The following is a 15,619-nucleotide window of genomic DNA, read 5'->3' on the forward strand; positions in this document are numbered from 1 at the left end:
GCGACCGTAGCAGTCGCGCGGTTCCGGACTGAAGCGCCTAGCATCGCTCGGCCACCGCGGCCGGCCCCTGATGAGATGGTTCAATTCGATGGCCGCTACGATCCCCTGATCTGACACCACAAGACTTCTACCTGTGAGATTTTGTAAATGATGTGGTGTACTGAACCTGCATTAGAGATCAACAGGACTTGAATGCACGCATTGGCAGTGCATTTGAACATGTCATCGTCGAGATCTTGAATAATACGTGGAGAGGAGTAGACTTACGACAAGAGATTATCCGTGTTACGAATAGCGCACACATTGATGTGTACGAATGGAAACAAAACTTCATAAAATATCGTATGTTGAAAACTATTTGTTATTTTCTAGTGGTCTGCGACCCCACGACGACTACCGCAGTCCACTTCACCCCACCGCCGCCCCACACCGAACCCAGGGTTATTGTGCGGTTCATCCCCCGGTGGACCCCCCAGGGAACGTCTCACACCAGACGAGTGTAACCCCTATGTTTGCGTGGTAGAGTAATGGCGGTGTATGCGTACGTTGAGAACTTGTTTGCGCAGCAATCGCCGACATAGTATAGCTGAGGCGGAATAAGGGGAACCAGCCCGCATTCGCCGAGGCAGATGGAAAACCGCCTAAAAACCATCCACAGACTGGCCGGCACACCGGACCTCGACACAAATCCTCCGGGCGGATTCGTGCCGGGGACCAGGCGTTCCTTCCCGCCCAGAAAGCCGTGCGTTAGACCGCGCGGCCAGCCGGGCGGGCTTATTATCTAGTATAGTTTTAAAGGTATTAAAGTCTTAAGTTGTAAAGATAATTTATAGACACCCTGTATCTTGCTATATCAGGGCGAATGGGGAATCATACAGCGATAATACGGGATGCAAGTGGGTAAATCTACTGTTATAAACGATTCTGCAAACGAACAAATTCCTATGTCCCTTACTCTTTGGAGCGAGCATCTCGAAAACGCGAACCCTGATCGGCTGTTCGCCTGTCACTGTCGTGCGCATCTATGGATAGTAGCTTTAGGACCTTGAAAACACAAGCAAACGACAAGGTGTTGGACGTCAACCCTTGCCTACCTTCCCCGTCACGAAGCGCGCTGCTCTCCGTTGGATCTTCTCTATCTCTTCTATCAACCCTATCCGGTACGGATCCCACACCGGTGAGCAGTATTCAAGCAGTGGGCGAAAAATTGTACTGTAACCAACTTCATTTGTTTTCGGATTGCATTTCTTAGGATTCTTCCAATGAATCTCAGTGTGGCATCTGCTTTACCGACGATCAACTTTATATCATCATTCCGTTTTAAATCACTCCTAATGCGTACTCCCAGATAATTTATGGAATTAACTGCTTCCAGTTGCTGACCTGATATATTGTAGCTAAATGATAGGGGATCTTTCTTTCTATGTATTCGCAGCACATTACACTTGTCTACATTGAGATTCAATTGCCATTCGAAGCACCATGCGTCAATTCGCTGCAGATCCTCCTGCATTTCAGTACAATTTTCCATTGTTACAACCTCTCGATATACCACAGCATCATCCGCAAAAAGCCTCAGTGAACTTCCGATGTTATCCACAAGGTCATTTATGTACACTGTGAATAGGAACGGTCCTACGACACTCCCCTACGGCACACCTGAAATCACTCTTACTTCGGAAGACTTCTGTCCATTGAGAATGACATGCTGCGTTCTGTTATCTAGGAACTCTTCAATCCAGTCACACAATTGGTCTGTTAGTCCATATGCTCTTACTTTGTTCATTAAACGACTGTGGGGAACTGTATCAAATGCCTTGGGGAAGTCACGTGATAGTGATAGTGAACTCTCATTTTTGATGTCGTGGCTACCTAATTAATTTGTTCCGTATCAGATGGAACACATTAAGAATGCTAGTGGTATGCCCTCTGCGCCCACAACCTGCAAGCCCCTAATTTACGGAAATTGCGTGACGGGTACGTAAGCATCTTGTTCCAGATGCATCCAGAAAGCTCCATACCACGTAGAAAGGATGCTGTATTGCGTTCCAAATGCTGACTACCATGCTGTTAAGCCGAGAGTCACAGTGTTTTGGTTCATCATTGTAAATCTTCAAACACAAGCTTAAGGAAGCCTACTTTGGCAAATGTAGTTGCAGCGAAATGGGTTGTAGGCAGTGTTCCAGTCCATCAACATGGATGTACAATAATTGTGGCAGTCACTGCTCGTTTAATTGGAGAATACAAATCGCTAGGAATAGAGAAAGATGCTGCCTCTGGTCTTGTTTGTAGATGTGGAAGATGCCGACCACGGTTCGGAATCCATGTTAAACAGTAGCCCCGTATGTCAGTTCAAAGTTCAGCGGAAGGCAACGGCACACCACCTCCAACAGGACATTGTCCAGTAAAGCACTATAGTTCTCAAAACAATCTTCAGATTGATGGCTGCTTTACTTTTTTACTAGCTAATTAGGCAAGCGAGAGAAAATTGTCAAAACAATCATACAACGGCATTAGAATATTCTCTTTTACCTGAGTGGCGGCATACATGACCTCGCGGTTCAGTTGCCATCACACTTTCCAGCTGTCATCGTTAATTTAATTAATCGAGTTACTAGCGAGCAATAAGTTGATTAAAATGAATGCTCGTTGCAACATGGTGGTTTGCTTAAGCTTCTGAGGTTTCAGTACTCAGGCCAACGTCTACAGGAACGGTAGCCAAACTACAAGTCTATATTGTCCGTTTACTGACTTTTCTCTACGGAGAACTAGTTAAACAGTTACAGCAACTGCGGTGCTCGAATCATATTTAAAACCTCTGGACCTTTTACTTTTTATGGTCATCGTAAGTTTATCTTTGTAGCAAAATCTAAGAGAGGACAACTGGGGGGTGTCAGGTTGCCAGTGTGTGGTGACGTTTTACATACTACTTAACTGTGTGGGTTTAATCCTGACCGTGAGGACTGGATTTTGTCCAACAAAGACTTGATTTTGATGGAAATTCTGGCGGTAATAGGATTGTTACTACTGTCGTTATGGACTGGTTAACAAAAATCAGTACAAAATACTCCTATATATACGATAATTATGTTATTATTATCTCTCTGTCGCTCTAGAACACGCACAAACTTAATTTTCAACGTTTCTGCACTCATTAATACTGTTCTTCATAAATACTTAGTCTCCGTGGGTTCTCTTACTTGATTATGGAATAAATCATTGATATAATCCCCATGTAGGGTGTCCTATGCGAAGAGTTTACTCCAAAGGGCAAGCATTACCCTACCAACCGCCTCTATAAATGAGGTTCATGGAAACAAATGGGTACATATCTTAGAAGATTATTACGAGCGAATCCAGTCCTAATGGTAAGCTTTCGTGTGATGAAATCTTACAATAATTGCATGTGGGCCGTCATAGTCGAATGTGTGATTATTTTGAGTGTTGAAAAATGTACACGAGCAAAGTAAGTCCCATCCGCAGAGAACATCCGCACATTGAAAGCATAATCGCTAAAATCTGAATAAAGCAGTTACTAAAGTATTTCATAAGAGGTGTGAATTCGAGATGCCTTAAGCATTTTTTTTATTTATGTATGTAATACTGACGGACTTACGTGTCTTGTGACATCGTGACTTTCTTCTGCAAATGGTGAACATTTTTTGAGGCAAAGCAACTCGCAGTTGCAGATTACTCAGACTCTATGAGTATTTATCCAGTATTTGAGAAGGAGGGTACTTGGCGACTTCCAATACAGTTAACACATAATGAGATTTTCACTCTGCAGCGGAGTGTGCGCTGATATGAAACTTCCTGGCAGATTAAAACTGTGTGCCCAACCGAGACTCGAACTCGGGACCTTTGCCTTTCGCGGGCAAGTGCTCTACCAACTGAGCTACCGAAGCACGACTCACGGCCGGTACTCACAGCTTTACTTCTGCCAGTACCTCGTCTCCTACCTTCCAAACTTTACAGAAGCTCTCCTGCGAACCTTGCAGAACTAGCACTCCTGAAAGAAAGGATATTGCAGAGACATGGCTTAGCCACAGCCTGGGGGATGTTTCCAGAATGAGATTTTCACTCTGCAGCGGAGTGTGCGCTGATATGAAACTTCGTGGCAGATTAAAACTGTGTGCCCGACCGAGACTCGAACTCGGGATCTTTGCCTTTCGCGGGCAAGTGCTCTACCAACTGAGCTACCGAAGCACGACTCACGACCGGTACTCACAGCTTTACTTCTGCCAGTACCTCGTCTCCTACCTTCCAAACTTTACAGAAGCTCTCCTGCGAACCTTGCAGAACTAGCACTCCTGAAAGAAAGGATATTGCAGAGACATGGCTTAGCCACAGCCTGGGGGATGTTTCCAGAATGAGATTTTCACTCTGCAGCGGAGTGTGCGCTGATATGAAACTTCCTGGCAGATTAAAACTGTGTGCCCGACCGAGACTCGAACTCGGGACCTTTGCCTTTCGCGGGCAAGTGCTCTACCAACTGAGCTACCGAAGCACGACTCACGACCGGTACTCACAGCTTTACTTCTGCCAGTACCTCGTCTCCTACCTTCCAAACTTTACAGAAGCTCTCCTGCGAACCTTGCAGAACTAGCACTCCTGAAAGAAAGGATATTGCAGAGACATGGCTTAGCCACAGCCTGGGGGATGTTTCCAGAATGAGATTTTCACTCTGCAGCGGAGTGTGCGCTGATATGAAACTTCCTGGCAGATTAAAACTGTGTGCCCGACCGAGACTCGAACTCGGGACCTTTGCCTTTCGCGGGCAAGTGCTCTACCAACTGAGCTACCGAAGCACGACTCACGACCGGTACTCACAGCTTTACTTCTGCCAGTACCTCGTCTCCTACCTTCCAAACTTTACAGAAGCTCTCCTGCGAACCTTGCAGAACTAGCACTCCTGAAAGAAAGGATATTGCAGAGACATGGCTTAGCCACAGCCTGGGGGATGTTTCCAGAATGAGATTTTCACTCTGCAGCGGAGTGTGCGCTGATATGAAACTTTCATCCCCCAGGCTGTGGCTAAGCCATGTCTCTGCAATATCCTTTCTTTCAGGAGTGCTAGTTCTGCAAGGTTCGCAGGAGAGCTTCTGTAAAGTTTGGAAGGTAGGAGACGAGGTACTGGCAGAAGTAAAGCTGTGAGTACCGGTCGTGAGTCGTGCTTCGGTAGCTCAGTTGGTAGAGCACTTGCTCGCGAAAGGCAAAGGTCCCGAGTTCGAGTCTCGGTCGGGCACACAGTTTTAATCTGCCAGTTAACACATAATTTCAAATTCTGACACACACACACACACACACACACACACACACACACACACACACAATGAGGAAAGGAAAGAGATTTTCACGTAGTACATTTTCGCTGTTCATGCAGTAGCATCAGGCATGACGTTTCAATTTGTTACTCCTCTATTACTGACTCTATTCGCTACACATCTTGCTGACAATATCAACGTATACCACTGACTGTAGCTACAAAATTATATCATTGTACGGCCTGTAGTTCAGGAGATATGCCGTCGTAAATGATGAGATGAGGTGCGTGAAAACTAGCCTTTGCTTAAAACGGAACGGAAACTACCAAAACTTTACTCATCCAGTGGTTTAGAATGAGATTACTTAGTGACTTCCAACAAAATATGAATATGATTTCAAACTTTTTCCAAACTTTTTATCGCTTACATGCTTAACGTCAAATATTTAACACATTAACTCATTTTTAATTAAACGTTTGAAGCTGTTTTTTACACGGGAGCTCGACTATTTGAAGAATCGAGGGTTGATATTTTACTGGTTTATTCCATGAGTTTACTTATTGACTGCTTTCAGAGGCGTTTTATTTTTCCCGGAAATGTAGACCTTAGGTAAGAGCCATATTGCTGCGAAACGGTCATCGTAATTCGCACTCTTAGACTCGAAATCGGAAGTAATTTAGTTTAGTCTGAGATAGCTAAGTTTGAACAGCCTTTATTTCCCGTGTTGCTCTTTCGAGAGGGAAGAAAATTCCACCAATTCAGTTCAGATCGACCAGCACCGATCGACAGCACGGCCAGTTAAGGCTAATTGCCGCTTGTAACGGTAATGCAGTTTCTCTCTCGCTCTCTGTATTAACCGCTTTTTTCATATCGAAAATTTTAAGCAGTATGAGTTACTATATTTTCATTATCATTCTTTTTGCAACTACATGCAGCATCTTCATCACCCTGCATTTTTCTACTCTGATTCTACACTGTACAGGAAGTTTAATGAAAACGAGACAGACGGAAAAAAGCAAGTAAACCGTTTATTACTTCAAAATAAGCGCCATAACTCTTAATACGCGCATCCATTGTGGGGCAAAAACGTCAATCCCTTGATGGAAAAATGTTTGCAATTGCCTACGGAACCATGATTGTACACAGGCGTGCATGTCTTCATCCTCTCGCATGTGGTCAAGGTTATTTCGGGTACGCTGCGGAAGTCTCGTTGGGAAGCCTTTACACATCTTCCATGCAGTCCCGATATCTCTCCAAGCGGTTTCCATATTTTGAAGCTCTGAAGGATGACATTCATGGCCGTCGATTTGCTGCAGATGAAGAGTCTCCCAGCTGACAATGTAATGATATGTTGTGTTCGTACCGTGTATCAAAGCAATTATTTTTCATTGTTGGTGGTTCCTGTTTTGTAAGTATTAGATTGTCATGTAAGATATTTTTCAGTACCTAACGTTTCATCTCCTAATGCTGGAGACATTCTTAAAGGCTACAGATTCGTAGTTAGTTGATATTCAAAGCTAAGCAAACTCGGCAAGCCAAACTGCTTAAAGGTAACATTTCAGCTAGATAAGCTTGTTTAAATTAGAAAATCAACTAACTACATCTTTATAGCCTCTGATAATATCTGCAGCATCAGGAGACGAAACTTTACGGACAGAAATATGCCTTAAACCGCGGTCTAGTGCCTATAAAACAAAAATTGCCATTGAAGTAAATACCGGCCGCGTGAAAGACTGGTACTGTAGTGAAGGAGCGCTGCGATCTCCTGCAGTACAGCCCTCCAGGGTTGCCTGCTCTCCAGGCGTATACAGCGTAACCACAGCATATAATCATAGCTCCCGTTAGGCTCTCACAGATAGCACCAATTCTGCCCGACACAAGCACTGCTTTAGGACGCTAGTTACGTGCGCAGAAGGAGAGCGTGACAGTATTCTTCCGCTCGTCGGGTTTTTAATGGTCCGCACCGCCAAACGACAGCGAGTTGGCTTAGAAGGTTACTGCTAACAGCCGTCAATTAATGTACACTCCTGGAAATTGAAATAAGAACACCGTGAATTCATTGTCCCAGGAAGGGGAAACTTTATTGACACATTCCTGGGGTCAGATACATCACATGATCACACTGACAGAACCACAGGCACATAGACACAGGCAACAGAGCATGCACAATGTCGGCACTAGTACAGTGTATATCCACCTTTCGCAGCAATGCAGGCTGCTATTCTCCCATGGAGACGATCGTAGAGATGCTGGATGTAGTCCTATGGAACGGCTTGCCATGCCATTTCCACCTGGCGCCTCAGTTGGACCAGCGTTCGTGCTGGACGTGCAGACCGCGTGAGACGACGATTCATCCAGTCCCAAACATGCTCAATGGGGGACAGATCCGGAGATCTTGCTGGCCAGGGTAGTTGACTTTCACCTTCTAGAGCACGTTGGGTGGCACGGGATACATGCGGACGGGCATTGTCCTGTTGGAACAGCAAGTTCCCTTGCCGGTCTAGGAATGGTAGAACGATGGGTTCGATGACGGTTTGGATGTACCGTGCACTATTCAGTGTCCCCTCGACGATCACCAGTGGTGTACGGCCAGTGTAGGAGATCGCTCCCCACACCATGATGCCGGGTGTTGGCCCTGTGTGCCTCGGTCGTATGCAGTCCTGATTGTGGCGCTCACCTGCACGGCGCCAAACACGCATACGACCATCATTGGCACCAAGGCAGAAGCGACTCTCATCGCTGAAGACGACACGTCTCCATTCGTCCCTCCATTCACGCCTGTCGCGACACCACTGGAGGCGGGCTGCACGATGTTGGGGCGTGAGCGGAAGACGGCCTAACGGTGTGCGGGACCGTAGCCCAGCTTCATGGAGACGGTTGCGAATGGTCCTCGCCGATGCCCCAGGAGCAACAGTGTCCCTAATTTGCTGGGAAGTGGCGGTGCGGTCCCCTACGGCACTGCGTAGGATCCTACGGTCTTGGCGTGCATCCGTGCGTCGCTGCGGTCCGGTCCCAGGTCGACGGGCACGTGCACCTTCCTCCGACCACTGGCGACAACATCTATGTACTGTGGAGACCTCACGCCCCACGTGTTGAGCAATTCGGCGGTACGTCTACCCGGCCTCCCGCATGCCCACTATACGCCCTCGCTCAAAGTCCGTCAACTGCACATACGGTTCACGTCCACGCTGTCGCGGCATGCTACCAGTGTTAAAGACTGCGATGGAGCTCCGTATGCCACGGCAAACTGGCTGACACTGACGGCGGCGGTGCACAAATGCTGCGCAGCTAGCGCCATTCGACGGCCAACACCGCGGTTCCTGGTGTGTCCGCTGTGCCGTGCGTGTGATCATTGCTTGTACAGCCCTCTCGCAGTGCCCGGTGCAAGTATGGTGGGTCTGACACACCGGTGTCAATGTGTTCTTTTTTCCATTTCCAGGAGTGTATAACATGCATTATTTGAACAATATGCACGGGAAGATACAGTTCACGCCGGAAGTAGAAAAGAATGGTACTATCCCATTTCTAGACGTCGGAGTGTACAGGAGAACGGAGGGCACACTGGGGCACAGAGTATATCGCAAGCCTACACATACAGACAGGTATCTGCACGCCCAATCCTACCACTACCCAGCGCAGAAGAACTCTGTCATCCGCTCTTTGGCAATCCGTAGGCAGCGCCTAAGTGATGCTCAAAACATCACACCTGAGCTTAAAAGGTTACGCACAACGTTTCTGGCCATTGGCTACAGCCATAAGTCGATAAACTCAGCGTTGTCGACGAACACAAGCAAGAAAGATAAGCAAGAAATAGACAAACTGCAGCCAACAGTGCACTTACCTTATCTGAAAAATGTTACTGACCGAATGGGCAAACACCTTCGCCGCGTTGGGGGTGCAGCCTGTCTTCTATAGTGGTCGTAGGATCCAGGACGTGCTAGGCTCCACCAAGGACAAGGTGGATGCATTACACACTGCAGGCGTTTACAAGGTGGAATGCGAATGTGGAGAGGCATACATCGGCGAGACTGGTAGGCCAATGGCAACGCGCGTTCGGGAACACGAGCGTTGTATTCGTCTAGGACAACACAACAAATCCGCAGTGGCAGAACATCACCAAGACTGCGGAAAAGAAATAAAATTCAGCGAAGCCTGTGTGTTGGCCAAGCAACCAATATGACGAAACGCAAAATCAGAGAGGCCATCGAAATACTTAAACACCCTAACAACATGAACAGGGAAGATGGACTCAGTCTTGCCCCATCTTGGCAGCCAGCAATCAGAGCCGAACAGACCGCACTGTCAACACGAGGCCCGAATACACCAGCGAGTAACTGCCGCCGCGCGGCCGACGTCCAGCAGTTGGTAAACTGCAGCAAACTTCTCATTCGACGGTGACCACCAACCGTGGTACATTACACAAGAGCCAATAGACAACAGAGGTCACGTTCTCCCTCCACCGCAATAACCTATTAAAAATAAAGTTTCCTCTCCTTCTTCCTTAAGTGACCAATGAAACTATCTACCTTTTTAAAATTATGACGTAATGGCAGTGAACACTAACAACAAAATATAAAGGACACTGCCAAGCTAGAACGCACCATTAGACTCTGAAGAAGGCCGCTGCAATCGTGGCCGAAATGTTGGTTTTTCTCCAGCAGCAGTAGTTTTTACTCTATGACGCGGTACCAAACCCAGAAAACTTTTATGTCGACTGACTATGGCCGCGGAAGCCTACGCAATTATATATATAAAATGCATGTTTGACCATAAACTGCTTTTTTATTTAAAACCCAAATATCGACCGGTTTTAATCAAGACCATCTTCACGTATTACGGTTAAAACAATTTATTCCACAACATCACACCTGTCATTACTCAGGCCACGTCTCATATGTAGAGCATGCTATGAATTCCATTATAACACACAGGAGTTTTAAAGCCATATATGTTTGCCATAAAAAAATGGTTCAAATGGCTCTGAGCACTATGGGACGTAACATCTGAGGTCATCAGTGCCCTAGAACTTAGAACTACTTAAACCTAACTCACCTAAGGACATCACACACATCCATGCCCGAGGCAGGGTTCGAACCTGCGAACGTAGCGGTTGCGGGGTTCCAGACAAGCGCCTAGAACATCTCGGCCACAACGGCCGGTTTGCGTTCAAAATTCTTGTGTGTTATACTGGAATTCATGGCATGCTCTACATATGAGACGTGGCCATTATTTAAGTAATGACATGTGATGTTGTGGCGTGAACTGTTTTAACCCTAATCGGTGAGGACGGTCTGAGGACATCACACACATCCATGCCCGAGGCAGGGTTCGAACCTGCGAACGCAGCGGTTGCGGGGTTCCAGACAAGCGCCTAGAACATCTCGGCCACAACGGCCGGTTTGCGTTCAAAATTCTTGTGTGTTATACTGGAATTCATGGCATGCTCTACATATGAGACGTGACCATTATTTAAGTAATGACATGTGATGTTGTGGAGTGAACTGTTTTAACCCTAATCGGTGAGGACGGTCTGTGACTGAAACCGGTTAATATTTGGATTGTAAATGAAAAAGTAGTTGGCTTAGATTTATCTACCACTTGTCAACAAGATTGCTATCAGTTGTCTACGGGATTTCTAACAATGGTCTACAAGTTGTCTACCAGTTTATTACGAACTGATCACGACTTCTCTCCGAGCTGTCTCGGACTTATCTACTAGTTGCCTACGAGTTTATTACGAGCTGTCTTCTTGTGTCACGGAGAGCTCTACAGTGGCCTACGAGTCTCTTCTTCTTAGATGACGCCTTACAAGCCAACGTCCCTCGAATGAACTTAGAATCTGGGATGATCAACTACTTTCTTTACAACTTTGTGATGTCCATTAGTGGACTTTCGTGCTTTGTTAATAAATATGGTGACTTTGATTCAGGTCTGTCAGTTTGTAGTTGTGTAGCCAACTCGAATAACTGAGAAAATAACTTTTGTGTGCAATACAATACATGATGATGACAGTCACAGAACCTAATACATAAATATTTGTCGCTGTTCCATCAAGCCCACTTTCAACTTACAACACCTCCTCTGTCTTGTAATACATTCACAAAATGAAGCGGAAATAAAACCTATTAGTAGTATATGAGGCCTGGTGATAAGCAGAGGCCATTAACTCAATCGTATCGTCAGTACATTTTTACGTTAAAAGATTTTTTCTATTTTTTGTAGCACAATAACAGAAGTCGTCGACAGGTTAGCGCACCGCAAAAAAAAAAAAAAAAAAAAAAAAAAGAGCACTCGCAGGCACAGATCCAGTGTTCGGTTCTGCGGGGGCTACAGTTTCTTATTGTCCATCCTCTTCCCCCTCCCCCCTAAATACAGTTTGCCCCATTTAAAGTTCTAGGTGCCACAGATGTCTATGACGTTAATAGACACATCAAAAAAAGTTTTGCATCACCTCGGATCCGAGAGTTCCGGAACCGTACAGAAAATTGGAATAGAGATCAACATAAACATCATTTCTGCCCTTTTTATTGCTGATGAAAGCCACAAACTGCATGTTGTACCACCATACAGCGAGACCTTCAGAGGTGGTGGTCCTGATTGCTGTACACACCTGTACCTCTAATACCAAGTAACACGTCCTCTTTCATTGATGCATGGGTGTATTCGTCGTGGCATACTATCCGCAAGTTCATCAAAGCAATGTTGGTCCAGACAGTCCCACTCCTCAACGGCGATTCGGCGTAGATCCCTCAGGGTGGTTGGTGGGTCACGTCATCCATAAACAGCCCTTTTCAATCTACCCCACGCATGTTCGATAGGGTTCATGCCTGGAGAATATGCTGACCACTCTATTCGAGCGATGTCGTTATCGTGAAGGAATTCATTAACAAGATGTACACAATGGCGATGCGAATTGCCGTCAATGAAGACGAATGCCTCCCCAGTATGCTGCCGATATGGTTGCACTAACCATCGGAGGATGGCATTCACGTGTCGTACAGCCGTTACGGCGCCTTCCATGACAACCAGCGGCGTACGTCGGCCCCATATAATGCCACCCCAAAACAGCAGGAAACCTGGCTGGACTGTGTGTCTAAGGCATTCAGCCTGACAGGGTCGCCTCCAAAAAGTTCCCGACGATTGTCTGGTTGAAGTGAGGTGCGACACTCATCGGTGAAGAGAAAGTGATGCCAATCTTGAGCGCTCCATTCGGCATGTTGTTGGGCCCATCTGTACAGCGTTGCTTGGCGTCGTGGTTGCAAAGATGGTCCTCACCATGGACGTCGGGAGTGAAGTTGCGCTTCATGCAGCCCATTGCGCACAGTTTTAGTCTTAACACGACGTCCAGTGACTGCACGAAAAGCATTATTCAACATGGTGGCGTTGCTGTCAGGGTTCATCCGAGTCATAATCCGTATGTAGCGGCCATCCAGTACATTAGTAGCTCTTGGGCGGCCTGAGCGAGGCGTCTCATCGACAGTTCCTGTCTCTCTGTATGTCCTCCATGTCCGAACAACATCACTATTCTTCACTCCGAGACGCCTGGATTGTTCCTTTGTTGAGAGACCTTCCTGGCACAAAGTAACAATGTGGATTCGATCGAACCGCCGTATTGACCGTCTAGGCATAGTTGAACTACAACGAACTATCTACGTCTTTCCTGGTGGAATGGCCGGAAATGATCGGCTGTCGGATCCCCTCCGTCTAATAGGCGCTGCTCATGCATGGTTGTTTACGTCTTTGGGCGGGTTTAGTGACATCTCTGAACAGTAAAAGAGACTGAGTATGTGATACAATATCTACAGTCAACGTCTGTCTTCAGGACTTCTGGGATCCGGGGTGATGCAAACCGTATTTTGATTTGTTTACTAGTAACGACAGTGAAATATACAGGATGTTTCACACGCTTCAAAGAGTTTTAGAGGAGAATTATTACATAAAGTTTTGACGAGGAACTTACGTCTGTAAATGTGCCATTGGGATATAAAGTATATTTGAAGTTCGGATCACTTTCAAATCTCCCGCTATATGGTACGCGCTCAGCCGAAAAATGAACTCTGACCTGTGTAATCTACAGGGCCCATTACATGGGCAAATGTCTCGGGTTCTTGTTATCGGGTTCCTTTTTACGTGTCGAAAAGCGTTCTGTTCATAATCCGAAGAGCAGCATAGTCAACTCTGCTACTTGCATTCGTTTTTGTGGTCGGGCGAAAATGGTTTGTGATAACATAATTACCACAAGAACTGTGCCGGCCGCGGTGGTCTAGCGGTTCTAGGCGCTCAGTCCGGAACCGCGGGACTGCTACGGTCGCAGGTTCGAATCCTGCCTCGGGCATGGGTGTGTGTGTGATGTCCTTAGGTTAGTTAGGTTTAAGTAGTTCTAAGTTCTAGGGGACTGATGACCACAGATGTTAAGTCCCATAGTCCTCAGAGCCATTTGAACCACAAGAACTGTGGCCTCTTCTCAGTTTTTGTGAGTATCGTGGTGTGGGAAATTTGAAAACGATCCGAATTTGAAGCTTATCTTATATCCAAACGGTACATTTCCTTATCAAAAGCATTATCCACTAAGTCTCTTTACAACACATAGAAGCCTTTAACATGACTTTTCAAACACTCTGTACGAAATATTTTAATAAAATAATTTATTTACTTCAGCGGTTATACAACTGATATTGTACAAGATTCAAGAAGTTTCATTTGAGTGAAATGGTCCATTTGGAAAGCATTCGTTTCCAAATTTGAGAAGTATGTCTGCCATGTAGTTAATTTAAGAACTATATGAAAAAGAAACTCTCGTGACTTTGATGTCATGATCTACTGAACATGAAATAGAAGTCTGGCCTCACCATTGTTCGTATTTCTCTTACCATAACGACTGTGAACTCAAGTCAGCAGGTTATGGCTATGCGAGTGTGTTTCCTGTACCCGTTTCCATCTACGTTTGTAACAGACAGTTTGTAACGGACAGTTTGTAACTTTTTACCTTTATCGATGGTATTTCCCTTTCAGCCTTCTCTTCCTCTACTTCCCGTGGTTTCCCAGTTGTCTCTGTGTTCGCTGTTCGTTGCGGGAGGGGTCAGTTATTGAATGTGTATGTTTCCCTGTACGGAATACTTTTCCAGGCGACCGTGCAAGCAACTAAAAGGTTGACATCTTGGATATTCGGGAATCCAGCCTGCCAAAATCAGCAGGATTCTCCAGAAATATGACATCAAGAACATATTTTTGATCACCCACCAAAATTGGGGCTGTACTGGGGAACGTAAAAGATGACCTGGGGCTACGCAAGCCAGGTATTTACAACATACCATGCCAGTGTGGGATGTCAGTCATACATTGGCCAGACCACCAGAACTGTTGACATCAGGTCTTAAGAACACCAGAGACGTACCAGACTCAGACAGGCAACTAAATCATCCATAGCAGAGCATTTTCTGGGACTTGGTCATTCATTGGATTACAGTGAGACCAAGATTGTGACACAGACCTCAAGATTTTGGGTCAGTGTCATAAAGAAGCCATTGAGATTAAGGTCACAAATAATCTAATCAACCGTGACTCGGGATACCAAATCAACACTGCCTGGAATCCAGCGATTGAGCTTGTGAAAACTCAACGTTGGACACTCCAGGATTCTACAAGACATAGAAGTGGAGACCGTGAGAATAGCCATGAGACAAGGTATCGGTCATTAGAGACCAGATTTGTCACACCCCAGAGCGTGAACTCGACTTCAGAAGGCGGCCAGTCCGGGCACGGACGACGGTCGGAACACCGGCGACCAGACAGGGCCAATGTAGCCGCGTCTGGCGGGCGCGGACCTCAGACGGAACACACGACGCGGCGCGGACCGATTATGGAGCGCCCAGCACGAAACAGAAGTGTAAATCATAGTAACAGTCATGAGACAGAGTACCCAACGTCTCAGATCGGGTCTGACACACCTCAGATGACGACCACAACCGTTGAGGACGGCCAAAACGGGCGAGGACGGCTGTCGGAACATCCGCGACTGGAGGGGTCCATTGAAGCCGAGTCTTGCGGGTGCGGACCACAGACGGAACACTTGACTCGTCGCGGACCGATTAGGGAACGCCCAGCTCCTTCCAGGCATAAATACTGGACTCGATCGTCCCCAGGAACAGTCACAGTTAGCATCTCGAGGCACGCTGTTGAAATACCGTGCGAGAACGACGCGAATGTCCGGCTGGATTCCCGAATATCCAAGATGTCAACAGATTGCCGGGAAAGCATGAAGAATTACAACTGAAAGGTTTCCTGGTTTAGATGCACTTCGTACTTTGTAGAGTTCCTTGTCATTTGCCGTTTCTGAGACTCTTACTTTTCATTAT

General features: G+C 46.3%; 1 protein-coding gene across 1 annotated transcript in view; it reads left to right on the plus strand.

The window, feature by feature from the left end:
• The window catches only part of LOC126176581 (uncharacterized), a 124,783-nt gene that overhangs the window by 34,749 nt on the left and 74,415 nt on the right, over nucleotides 1-15,619 (plus strand). The gene's annotated exons all lie outside the window — the stretch shown is intronic.

Source organism: Schistocerca cancellata, chromosome 3 (genome assembly GCF_023864275.1).
Source record: "Schistocerca cancellata isolate TAMUIC-IGC-003103 chromosome 3, iqSchCanc2.1, whole genome shotgun sequence".
Taxonomy (NCBI): domain Eukaryota; kingdom Metazoa; phylum Arthropoda; class Insecta; order Orthoptera; family Acrididae; genus Schistocerca; species Schistocerca cancellata.